The 13548-nt window shown below is 45.7% G+C and overlaps 1 long non-coding RNA gene across 2 annotated transcripts in view; it reads left to right on the plus strand.

Moving 5' to 3' along the window:
* Nucleotides 1-13333, plus strand: part of LOC147236745 (uncharacterized) — a 45309-nt gene extending 31976 nt beyond the window's left edge. The window contains exons 2-3 of one of the 2 annotated variants that reach the window (XR_015108778.1): nt 7457-7600; nt 12933-13333. This is a non-coding gene — a long non-coding RNA (uncharacterized LOC147236745). The remainder of the gene's footprint in view (nt 1-7456; nt 7601-12932) is intronic. The other variant, XR_015108777.1, reaches the window with a different exon arrangement.
* The last annotated feature ends 215 nt before the right edge of the window (nt 13334-13548 follow it).

Below are 13548 nucleotides of genomic sequence, written 5' to 3' on the forward strand. Positions count from 1 at the left end.
CCAGCACTGGTCACACGGAGCTTCCTCTGCGTACGTGTGTGTGTGTGTGTGTGTGTGTACTGTACTTACTTGCATGCATGTGGACGAGCACATGCCCCACGTGAGAAGAGGCCGTTCCATGTCTTGCCCCCCCCCCCCCCCCCCCCCCCCCACACACACACACCACCCCGCCATTTAAGCAAGATTGAACAGGGTGTTGACGTCAGATGGCGAACCCGCTCGACGTTTCAGGAACTCAAAAGCAAGGTTTTCTTTTTTTTACGGGTTTCACCAACATGTTGTTGACTTCAAAAAATGGAAGTTGGGCTTTTTTGTCGTGTCATAACGCTGTGCTGATGATGACTGTTGTTTCAGCTTAACCTTGTGCGCAGCTGAAAGCAAAGATTTAGATCTTTATTTCCTCACAAGCCCACAACTGTGAAGCCTATTTACACAAATTAACTAGATAATGCTTATAACACTGTGATAACACTCTTTAGTTACAATGCATTACTACAATACACGTGACCCCAAAAGACAATATCTTTCTTAAAATATCTTTAAGGTGAAATATTTTTATGGGAAACTGCATAATGCTATGGTATAAAATTCCACATGAATACAACAAAAAGACACCATTTTGGAACTATACGAATCCATGGCAAATATAAAACGTTGAACAGTTGCATCCAGCAAATCGGCCTACAAGTTTTCCATCAAATTTTGAATGGAGCAGCATGGACACACAAAAAAACAAACTCACGCGCTTTCCACGTTGTAGCGTTGTAACATTGTAGCGTTGTAGCGTTATAGCGTAGCAGCAGTCGTGCTTGGAACTCTGTTGTTTACATGGTTCATCGTTGTGTTCTCCTGTTATAACACTTTTTTGTCCTTTTTTTAGTAAGTTAGCCTCATTATGGCTCCCAAAAAGGTTAAAAGTGCCGATGATAGTGGCGTTTAGAAGAAGTAAAGAATTACAGTCGATCTGAAGACGGTGTTGGTGTTACTACGACACGGTTAAGTCAACCATCTGTATGATCCTGAAGAACTAAGAAGAGCTAAGGAAGCAAAAGGTCTCAAATCTTAGAAGAAGTGGAAATTTTTAGTTATTGTTATTGTTATTGTTATTGTTATTGTTATTGTTATTGTTATTGTTATTGTTATTGTTATTGTTATTGTTATTGTTAGTTTGGATGAATGAAAGACGGCTGGCTGGAGATAGTGTTAGCATTAGCAGGAAGAGAAAGAACTCCAGAAACACAGCGATAATTAAGATTATCTTAAATTCCTGTTTTTTTTTGCCACAAAGGAACCCATAAGAAAATTTCAAATGAAACAGATCAAAGGGGTTTACACTGATGTCAACAGGTTTTCAGTTTGGCCTGAAGTATTTGCTACAGTGAGTATAATTGTGTGTGTGTGTGTGTGTGTGTGTGTGTGTGTGTGTGTGTGTGTGTAAACATGGTGTTTTTTGCCAGGGTTTTCACATCCTTGTTTCCGTCCATCACAGCGGTGTGAAGCCGGGTCACCAGAGCTGTGGTTGCGTGTAGCTCGGTTTTTAAGCCGGGGCCTCCAGGAAGGAGACGCATGTTTTATTTTCACGGAACTCCTCGCCAAAAACGCAACCCGCCATTACGCCGCTGTCAAACAAGATGGGTAATTACACCCGGGGCAGCCATGTTGAAGTGCACGAGTGACCAGCGCTGAAGTATTTGTCATGTAAAGCTGTGTCAAGCTGGTCTGCTCTAACTTCGTCATGCTAATTGTCAGTGCTAACTGCCCGTGCTAACTGCCTGTGCTAACGCCGCCGTGTGACTCCGCCTGCTGTGTTCTGCCCATGCAAGATACAGAGTGGCGTCTGTGCAGGGGAAGAACCTCGGCATCAATGTAGCTCGCATGTCGCGCTAACAGCCCAAAGCTAGTCCTGCCAGAAGCTAACCGGAGTGCGGAAAAAAAAACAAACGTCCTGCGACCGGACCTTGTGCTTCCTTCGAGTCTGCAGAAATCTATACCGGAAATTAGTCATCACTGGCCATGATGAGTCAGTTGGAGTTAATAGCACAGAGCCTCTCCGCTCTGAGGTGACGGCGCAAACAATTACCCCACTGTAGCGTTCGCTGTAGAGGTTGTGTGGGAGGCGCAGCGGTCAGCATTTCCTCCTCACAGCTAGGAGTACCCTGGTTGGATTCCCTTTGGAGGCCTTTCGTTGTGGAGGCTCCACGTTCTCAGCGTCGGGCTCCACAGAGTTCCTCCCCTGGTCCAAACATATGCCGGGGGGTTCGCTGGAGAGCCTGAATTGCCCCAAGGGTGTGAATGAGAGGATGAATGGGTTGTATTTTTCTATAATATGAATGAGAGTGAATAGCTGAATGTCTATATGTCGTGTTGATGACAGAATTGTTGGACGTGTCTTCATGATTCAGAAATGAGTGTTTGACTCGTATGACACTATGGTATGTCACTGCTATGGTATGCTATAGTATGTCACTGTGAATGAATGAATGAATGTTTCTATGCCTATATGATGTTTGAGCGAGAGGGTGAACGGTTGAATGTCTCTGTGTGTGATCGATCTAAAAATGTATTTTTGTTTTTGTGCCGCTCCTCGGATTGGAACCCCGTCAACAAGAGCTGACTCCGTCAGGACCGCCACTCCATCACCTGCTCGGTTAACCGTGTTTTCAACATCCGGGACGTTATTGTGCGACGTGTTGGTCCTCCTGCTTCTAAGCGACGTTCTCAAACGCATCGCGGCGCACCGTCAGTGTTGTCATGAAGCGGCGGAAAACCTCCTCCACGCGGCTGCGAGGTGTTTCCTCACCCTGAGACTTTTAGACCAGTTACAGACTTGGTCTGCATCTCGCTAGTTGTCTTACACTCTATGGAAGACATAAACACTATAAACCAGATCACATCCTGGTTGTCTGATTGCACTTTTTATACAGAGCAGGTCTGGACCACCACTTTTCAAAATGACCCTGGTTACCGAGACGCAATTGTTCCATTGGATCAATATTTGTAGCAGTTACATAAAAACGATACTTTGAAATGAAGACCGCCAAAGAGGTAGCCGTGTTGCTATGCTAACAGAGAGAGTTATGAGGAGCTTCACTTTTTGTCATTGGCTGTTCGCTATAGATGGCATCTTCTCGGGCGCCTGGTCAGACGCTCCTCCTGCAGCAGCGGCTTGTTCACATCCTCGCTGGAAAACATCCAGCTTTGGGCGTTTCCTCTAGCCAGCTTTGCTTATTTTCACAGCTTTTGTCTGCTTGTGAAAGAAAACCACAGAGGCTTTAGCCTCTGTTGAAAACCAGCTGCACCAGTGAGCACAATGTAGCATTATTAGCCTATATACCCCACCGTAGCTAGGTTAACACTAGCGGATGGCCAAAGTTAACCCCAACGCCCTCCGTACATCATCAACCCAGCATCATAAGTTAGCCAGTAAAATGATGGTCTGCGCATTTAGGTAATAACATGTTATAAATGCACTTTTTAAAGAAACAATTCTTTCTGCTTTTTTAACAACACATTCTAGTATATTTCTGACATATCATGCCACTTTCTAATGGAGAGAATATATGTGTATGTATACGGTGGCCCCTTAAGATACGAATCACTTTATATGCTAATTTTTTAAGACACAAAGCACAATTTGAGCACATTTTATCCTTGAAATACAAAAAAAAGTGTAACGATACGAATCCGAGAGTGAGAAAATCAAAATTCGATGCCGCCGCAACTTTGTCCGGGTAATTCGTACAGTACGCATCTCTCGTATCGTGTGGTGTGGCATCATTTTATATCTTTGTGCTTATTTTGTGTTTTTTTTTTTTTTAAATCATCATGGGCCCTAAGAAAGCAAGAAAGAAGATGGAAAAGAAGCACGAAACAGGAATGAAGCACAAACGTGATGCACTTGTGACTGGTACCGCACATGGGGGGGAGGGGGGTGTTACTAATTTGTTTTTTGTGATTTTAAACGAGGAAAATTAATTTAAGATCCAAAAAAATCAACATACGAACCCACTTCAGGAACAAATTAAATTTGTATCTTAAGAAACAACTACACACATATTTATATATATATACACTGCTCAAAAAAAAAATAAAGGGAGCACTTCCTAAAAACACATCCTAGATCTAAATGAATGAAATATTCTTATAAAATACTTTGCTCTTTACACAGTTGAATGTACTGACAACAAAATCACACAAAAATGATCAATGGAAATCAATTGTATCAACCCATGGAGGTCTGGATTAGGAATCACACTCAAAATTAAAGTGTAAAAACAAACTCCAGGCTGATCCAACTTTGATGTAATGTCCTTAAAACAAGTCAAAATGAATCTGTGTTGCTCCCCGAGTGGACACTATAATTTCACAGAAGTGTGATTGACTTGGAGTTACATTGTGTTGTTCAAGTGTTTCCTTTATTTTTTTGAGCAGTATATATATATATATATATGTGTGTGTGTGTGTGTGTGTATAAGTGCATATAATCTCTGATGCCTGAAAAACACATTGATGCTTCTGAGTTTGTTTCCCCGCCGAGCGTCGCGTTCGATGTCCCCTCCACACCGCGGCCTTGGCAAATCAGTAGACTTGCAATAATCCCCCGGTCTGCTTTCACTAACTACGCTTCCTCTCGCCGTCACGGATCTGTGGGTGGGTCGTCGTGCAGAAGGAACATCCGGAGATCTAAATCATTGTGGAATCTATCAAAAGGTCCTTTATGAATCCTGATTGATTTTTCACCCGCTGAGTGTAATGGGACGTTAATAATATAGTCGTAACACGATTATAACACAATTATAACACAATTATTCCGATTTTGATCGCTAAAAGAAGGGAGAGGGAAAGTCTGCGGCGTGAGTAATGGCGTCCGCCGCCCGGCCGGATAATGGAAGATTGAGAAAATGGCCAGAAGGAAGCTAGCTAAATCGACGAAGAGTTGCGTGGGAGGGAAGAGCTGGAGAGAGTAAGAGAGAGGGAGGAAGAAAAAGGAGGAGGATCTGAATTCCTGCCAGGAAAATTTCCTTATTTGTTTATTCACAAAGATAAAGCACGGACAGAAGTGGTCTGAGGACTCGACCCGTCGCTTGTGGCGCGACCCTTGAATGTTTCCCTCTGGTTTTTCATGTGTCTGAGCTAAAACACCATCTCCAGGAGCAACTTCGGACGGATGCGCTGTCGTCGAGCCGGTGTCGCATCCATCCAGGTTACATGGTTTATTAAAAGAATCAAATGGCAGCAGTCGTTTCCATGAGATTGCTGTCAGTTCAGTGATTTCGTCCACTTTGCCAAACGCAAAGATACAGGAAAGCTTTCCGGCACAATAACTCACTCTGATCAGTCACTGCACTACCTCACATTGCCGCTTTTCACATTATTTATTCCTGTATATTGGTGAGTATTGTTTTCAGAGGATATTTCAGTTTAGTTTTTTAGCCTGTCTCATGTTTCATCTTTTCATTTAAAAAAAAAAAAACTGATGTTGATAAATGTGTGTTTTAACTATGCAACGAGGTCGGACGGCTCGGCTGCGGCTGGTAGAGGTGGGCCGTCGTGGATTTGTGGTAAAGTCTGTCGTTGCCCTGCAGCCTGAGTTGGGCTTTTCGCGGACGGAGCCTGAAACTTGCGGTCAGTAAAATGTCTCGGGCAGCAGAACGAGCGAGCGAGTGGTTGTGGCTGAGGAGGAAGCATGTTTGCCAAAGAAAGATAATTAGCTTTTGTATCGGCTACATGGCAGGAGGCGTTTCCAGAAGGCTGGATTTCACCATCAAGCCTCTTCAGGAATCGCGCGCCTAATTGGACGAAACACCGATGACGAAAGGAGCCCACTTGAAAACCCCGATGATTTGCTTCAGGCTGTTGATGGCTAATGTAAATCAGTGGTGTCTAGCTGGAGGGGTGGTAGCCTGCTGGTAGCTGGCTCGTTGTTTGGTATATAGCTTCTCTACAGCCTAGACTTGGCTACTTGCTGTGTTTGCGCCCAGGATTTTGGCCAAAGGCACAGTAATAACTTGTCCTGTGTATTATCATGATCTACCAACCAAACTCCCCCAGTAATGACTGGATCCCCCGTCACGTGTTGCATCTTCCTGCAACTCCACCCGCATTCAAATAACTTTTGTGGTGTGCTTTCTTTGGCTTCTCAGCACGTTTTGCGGAGTACACCTTTCTCACTCCAAAGGAAAAAAACAAATCCCACCCAGTTTCACTGTGTCCTCTTGTGTTTGCACTTTCCTCCAGCAGCCATCCCACCCTGTAAGAACTGCTTTTTGTTTTGTACTTTGGCTTGGTGAGTGGATGCGCCAATGCCCATCTGTGAGGGGTGGCTAACTAGCTGCACTGTGGCTACGCCGTCCCTCTGATGGACTCATTCCTGATCCTCTCCATCCTGGCTCCAAAAGAGAACCTCAACATCTTCATCTCTGCCACCTCCTGTCTTTTGGTCATTGTCACCTTTTCCAAACCATACAGCATCGCTGCTCTCACCACTCGTCTTGTCCACCTTTCCTTTCATTCTGGCTGATATTCTTCTATCGCATAGTGCAGCTGACACTGTTCCACCGCCGGGATGGGCTCCGGCACCCTGGCGACCCTGACTGCTGGATCAGATCCATCCATAAAGAATGAATGAATAATTTGTATCAGGGTTTGAGCGACTGCGACACCGGGAGAGAGATAAAGCTTTATTTAACTGCCAACAGCTGATAATGTCTAGCCTCAGACATTATCAGACTGGGTTTTCAGATGGTAACTTGGCCTGAAAACCCCAGAAAAAAATGTTAAGCACCCACATCTGTCTGATTTCATCTCGAGCGTCACCTCTTATGAGTTTTTCTCCGTTTTGCCAAAATCACCATATTGAGGCTTCAGACGTGTTTCATTTCATACTGAAACAAGCCGCAGTCATCCAGCGTCTCTCGGTGGTTGACAGAGAAGATCGGGGCGATCAGGCAGCGATAGCAGCCTCTGCGAGACGATATTAGACCGAGGAGTTTGTCGACGGCTCTGAGGCACGACTCGGATTTTCGCGGACTTCCCTCCGCCTGCTCCTGCTGCTCAACATACATCGCAGCGTCATCTGCAAAGAGCATCATGCAAACGCGAATTGTCCAAAGGGAGCTCCTGCTTGAGCCCGATTTACATCCATGGCTGTTTTAAAGGGAACGCTCGGTCGAACGTCTTTAACCGATCATAAGGTTGGCGGTTCGATTCCCAGGCTACACCTGTCTGCACGCCGAAGCGTCCTCGTGCGAGACGCTGAGCTCCCCGGTTTGCCGTCGAGTTAGAGAGAAGCTCTATTGTGCGTCACCCAAAAAACAGGAATACTGTGTCTCCCGTGTGATGGTTGTCTGGCAGCGGTGACTCGTCCCGATGTGGGGTTTTAATAAATGAATGAATAATTTACCCTTTCAAGTTGTGTCCTCGATCCTTTTCTTACCCTCTTTTCCTTTTGCCTTAGCAGGTTGGAGGTAGAGGAATGTTTGCTCGCCTTCCCACTGGTTCCACATGAAGAAGGAGAAGATGGAGAAGAAGAAGAGGATGAACTCTGAGGTGTCCTGACATCCGCTGGTGGAGTTTGTACGGCTGTTTACCAACCAACCGGGTGAGCGGAGACAGTGATTACATTCATGGAATCAACAGCAGCAGCTTTATTTTACCCATTTTCATTCAGATTTTTTATCTTATAAACCTGACCTAAAAAGTATCTGGTGTGACTCACAGCCCTCCTCCCGGGGTTGGTGACTCACACTCTCCGGCCGCTGTTTACTACTCGCCTCTCGCTTTTTGTATTTATCTACGTACTCATCCATTCATTCCGCACGTCTGAGGTCCGGACCTCTTCTTCCGTCACCGCTCCGAGTCACATCGATTATCAAGACTGATGAATGAACAGACTCCACTTTAGTTAATTAACGCCGGCTGGTGCGTTTCCTCACGCTGTCAGCCATCCAATGGGAGATGGCAATAAATGGCTGGAGGGCGGCTAGCGGGAGGAGAGCGTGGGCGGTGACGTGCAGTCAGGGGAGGCAGTAGAGGTCGTGCCTCACTTGCCAATCTTGGAAAGAAAAAAAAATGTAAAAAGAAAAAGATTAAATGGTTATATTTGTCAGGGATTTGCACTGTAAAGGTATTTTTCATTGAACTTTTTTTTATTAAAAATGGCTGGGTTTGTCCATTTTATTGTTCAAATACCAAGAAGAGACATGAGGTGAGGCCGCGCACTGTTGAGCCTCAATGTTGCGCAATGACGGCCGACTGGTGGCATGGTCTGCACTCAAACTGCCGTCTCTCTGTAAGTCGCTGTCAAAATGTTTAAACACTTTTTCTATATGAACTAAACCTCCAATGTACAGTGTTTTTTTTGGTCAACAACTGTATGTGTGTTACTATTTCCTTGTGCTGATTGATCTTAAAATGGCTGCCAAGAGCCACCCGGTGAGGCATGCAGTTCTCCTGCCTCATGATGGGTTTACCTCACCAGTCATGAACCTCACCGCACTTCACTGGCCTGGGGGCCTCCATATAGATTCGCCGACAATTACTGGGTCATACAGATAGATGTGACCGTCCACCCTCTCATTCACAAGTCACATAGAGAAATGCAAGTATTCACTCTTGTCATATAGGGACATGGGGTCCATCCACCCTCTCATTACATGTCTGCACCATTCAGGGTCCCCGGTGATTCCCCAACCATTCACTCGTTCACACATCATAAAGAAACATACAACCATTCACTCTATCACTCATATAAATATAACAGTAATTTCTGGACTATTAAGCGCACCTGAATATAAGCCGCACCGGCTATAAATAACGAAATAAATATGTGTAAATAAGCCGGAGGTTCGTGTTGTTATATGAGAAATTTATGCAAAAACATTTTTTTTTTTACATTTTTAATTAAATACATACCGGTAATATAAGATAGGCTGCTGTCTTCAAGCACCATTTTGAAAAAAAAGAAAACATTCACAAACATGTGATGGAAATGCTTTTTTCCGAACAGCGCGTGTAACACGGCTGATGAAAAAGATGAATAATATCCCCATTTTGTCCGACTCCAGTCTTCCTCCTGTGCACTAAAACCATTAAAGTCTTCATTGGTGTCGGAATTGAACGGCCTCAGAATATGATTGGTGATTTCATTGGTCCGAAGTGACGAGGTTAAATGTTTCGACGGCATGAAACTCGTTGGCCCCCAAATGTCCATAAATTAGCTGTATCCTTGTGAAAAAACTTATAGTACGGAAATAACTGCACAGCTGGTCCTCACTTAACAACATACTTGGCTAACAACGACTCTGAGTTACAACAGGCTTTGCAATAAAACTAAAATAAATGCAGAATGCACTGGCAGCGAAGTAGTGAGTGAGTCCGCGCTTACCTGCACTTATAATTGTTCTATATTCATGCAAATATAAACATTACAGGAAAAGAAAAGGTAAAATAGTGCGGTACAAATGGCTGATATGTATGCAAATACCGTACGGTAGTACGTTAGAAATGATGGAGTGGAGATCAAGAAGTTGGAGGATTTCAGGTACTTGGGGTCAACAGTCCAGAGCAACGGAGAGTCTGGAAAAGAGGTAAAAAGACAGGTTGGAGTGGGTGGAGAAAAGTGTCAGAGATGGAAGACTATCAGCTGGAATGAAAGGAACGGTGGACAAGACACTGGTGAGACCAGCGATGATGTATGGACTAGAAACAGTGACAATGACCAAAAGACAGGAGGCAGAGCTGGAGGTCGCAGAGATGAAGATGTTGAGGTTCTCTTTGGGAGCCACCAGGATGGAGAGGATCAGGAGTGGGTCCATCAGAGGGACGACACATGGTAGATGTTTTGGAGAAGCCAGACTAAGATGGTTGGGTCACGTACAGAGGAGGGATAGTGAATATATTGGGAGACGGGTGCTGGAATTGGTGATCTAGAGGAAAACCAAGGAGAAGATGTATGGACGTGAGACGTGAGAGAGGATATGAAGGTAGTTGGTGTGAGAGAGGAGGATGCAGAGTAAAGGGTTAGATGGAGAAGGTTGATTTGCTGTGGCGACCCCTGAGGGCCCAAAGGAGAGGAAGAGGACGATAGAAACGCGATGAAATCACTTAACGAAGGACCTCTTGGAACGTCACCCCGTTGTTAAGCGAAGACCACCTGTATAAACATTCAATCATTCACCTGGCACATAGACATGTAGTTCACACACCTGCTGCAATTCCAGGTCTCCAATGATCCTCCTCCATGTGTTTACACGGTGGGAAGAACTCAGGAGAACCCTGAGGAACCCCAGGTGGAGAACAGAGGAGCCTCCCTGTGGGAATCCAAAGGACCTTCTGGCTTCTGGGAGCGCTAATGGCTCCGCCACCGCATCAAGTCTCATTGAGTCCTTTTTAACAGTACATTCCTCTTCTTCTGCCATCTGACAATGAGGACGTGCGATCCCGAGGCCTCGATGCTTCTGAGTCACCGCGCTCCCGGGCTTCAAACTTCTCTTGCCACGGCCCCGCTTCCAGACAACAATTATTTTATTGTTTTTTTTTTTCGACACGCAGCTGCTGGGTCAAACACACAAACACGGAGCAGAGGACGACACAGATGTGCACAAGACCCTTGTGTTGTTTTGACAGCTGTGTGTGTGTGTTTGTGTGTGTGTGTTTGTGTGTGCAAGAGGTCCTGGTCTGAGATAATTCCCTACCTCACACAGCCTGCCGTTTACCACCACACCCGATCTGTCGAGTCAGCAAATGGACTCCTTCTCCCGTGAAACGGAAAAGAGTCTCCAGAGCTTCAAATCACACGCTGACCCTGCTAGCAATTAGCGGCTGATGTTCTCAAGTGCCATTAAATACATGCTCAAGCTCTGAACGTCCGTGACCTTCATGCTGCCTCGAGCTGGTGTGAACATCCTCATTCCTCTGGATGAAACTCTGAGTGCACAGCGTCAACGGGGACTAAAGCTAACCTGGTTTGGTGTTTGTTAGCAAGCGGTTAGCCACTAGATTATTATCTTGTTATTTCTGGATTCCTCAAACTCTTAGTACCTTCACAGCAGGAATTGGGAAGAGCATTGAGGTTCCGCGTTGCTAATGCTGACTCATGCAGCTAGCCCTCTCTTGCAAACTTTAGCCTGTAGATTTCCAAGCTGTATCTCGTTGCTCAGCAACTCTCAACCGTTTTCTTTAAATCAGGCTATTTTCAGTACAGCTGCACCATGCTAACCTTGTGTTAGCAGTGAGCTCAAGCTCCCCTTTGAGAAACGCTAACACGAGACAAGTCGGATGTATTCTCCCCTTAGAAGGCCCTGAAGAAGCAAAAAGTTTGTTCTCCAAGTCGATGAAGAACCCGTTTTGGCCGCAGCATTTATCTTTTGGGGAGAAGCTCAGGCACACATCTGCCATTTTGGTCCCGCAGGAGTTGCTAGTAAACACCTTCTCCCAAATCCCAGAGGCTGATCCCCAGTGAAGTGTACATGTTTGGAGCAGCAGATGGAGGAGGAGGGTTGTCAGCAGGAAGACGTACCTCGCCGGAGTCCTCCGACTTCACCTTTGGCCCCCGGCCAATAAACACAAGGCGGCCAAAAAGCAGCGCCCGCCGACAAGACAAAACACTCGCTCGTCCATCAAAACCACTTAATCCTCTCACGGCCCGTAACAAATAAGTCCCATTCATCAAGCGGAGAAAGCCGGTAGTGTGATCCCTGACCCCCGACCACGCCGCCATTTATATCCCCCCTCCCACTCCCACCAGCACCCGCAAAGAAAGTACCACTGACTCAAAGTTTAACAGGTTCAGTAAAATGCTAATGAAGTGTTAGCGCATTTTGTTGCCGCTGAAGGCTCCATCCGTTACGTCGCCAGAATCCGCAGCGCATTCTCAATCACGCCGTGAAGGGGCTTTCTTCGAGAAGTTGACGTCGAAGGTGCTCTACAGATAACGAGGTGCTAGCTTTTAGCGTACGCCGAATCCCGAGCTGCCCGTCAGAAGCCGATTCTGTTAGTATTGAAGCGAATACGCGCGTTTTGTTGCAGATTTGATTTATTTACTAATTTTACTGACGAGTGCGACGTCCGACACCCGTCTGAGCTCCTTCTCGATAGTCCCATGGTCAGACACTAAGTGGCTCTGCGCTTAAAGCCCACCGGGACAATCCGTCTCCGTCGCTGAGCTGAGCTGACGGAATGTCGTCGGCGGCGGGAGATGAGGGGGTTCAGGTTTGTAAGTGCGGGAAAGTAATTTGTCATTTTGCACTTTAATATGTGTCCGACCGGCTCTTTGAGGTGGTTAAAGCCGCTCAAGATGATAAGCTTGGTGTGTGTGTGAGACTGCATGTATTTATAGTTGCTAGAATCCTGACTCATATTTGTAAAAGCGGGTGCCTCAGCTAATCGTGGTTTACGCCCCGCCGATCCGTTGTGTAACATCTTCTCATATCTGCTATATTTTATTCATTCATCTATCCATCCATTCATTCATTCATTCATTGACTGGACCCATCCATCACAAGGTCACATATGGGGACATGAAACCATTCACTCATTCACATGCCATTTATGGACATAGAACCAGTCACCCTCTCAGTCACATGTCTTATTGACAAATATTTGTAAGTCATAAACAGACAGAACATTTCCACATCATATATACACTGGATACGACCATTCACTCACTCATTCACACGTCATATGTAGACATACAACTATTAACCCTCCCGTTCGCAAGTTATATACAGATAAATCATCTGTTCGCTCACTTATTCACACGCCGTTCACCCTGTCATTCACTCGTAACTAATAAACATGCTCGAAATATTTAATTCCCATGGTTCCCATGGTAACATCTTCAAATCATACGTTCATTCTTGTTAATGCTGTCCTGGTTTTTCTCTTCCGTCCTGACAATGCTCTCTCTCTCTCTCTCTTTCTTCCTTCTCCAGTGGAGATGCAGGAGAGTCTGCGAGGTTTGGAAGCCACCATCGTCATTATCAGGAGATGGTGGGCAGCGGCGGCTTTGCGGCTTCCCGGCAGACGAAGAGATGTTTGCTGGACCTCGCCCTGGGAGATGAATAACTCTCAGAAGGTTTAAACGGCCAGAGGGTCGTGTTTCTTTGCACCGAATCGCCGTCAAACATCTGCAGGAGGTCGGCGGTTTTTGCGGAGTTTCCGGGTCCTGAGGTTCTAACCCTGCATCTTCTGCTCACAGACACAATGTGGTTTTGGGCCCGCCACCTCTGGAGGTGTGAAGAGTCTTGGAGCTGTTCATGTTACCTCGTCTAACTTCTGCTGAAAACCTTTATCCATTAAAAACATACATGTCTTTGACTACATGAAGGTGTTCTTCCTGCCCTTTACAACCTTTTGAACATTCAGGGAGCAGGTGGAGGAACATTTGGGGAGGTGGAGACACAGATGGGAAGTGAAGGTTAGCTGCAGCTGGAAAGAATGCATGTGTGAGTGAGAGGGTGAGGCAACAAGGAGTGCAGATGAAGAAGTTGGAGGACTTGAAGTACCAAGGGTCAACAGTCCAGAGGGGAGGTTCACAGTTGGAGGGAG

This window comes from Fistularia commersonii, chromosome 2 (genome assembly GCF_037954325.1).
Source record: "Fistularia commersonii isolate RoL2024-O1a breed Wild chromosome 2, RoL_Fcom_v1.0, whole genome shotgun sequence".
Classification (NCBI taxonomy): Eukaryota; Metazoa; Chordata; class Actinopteri; order Syngnathiformes; family Fistulariidae; genus Fistularia; species Fistularia commersonii.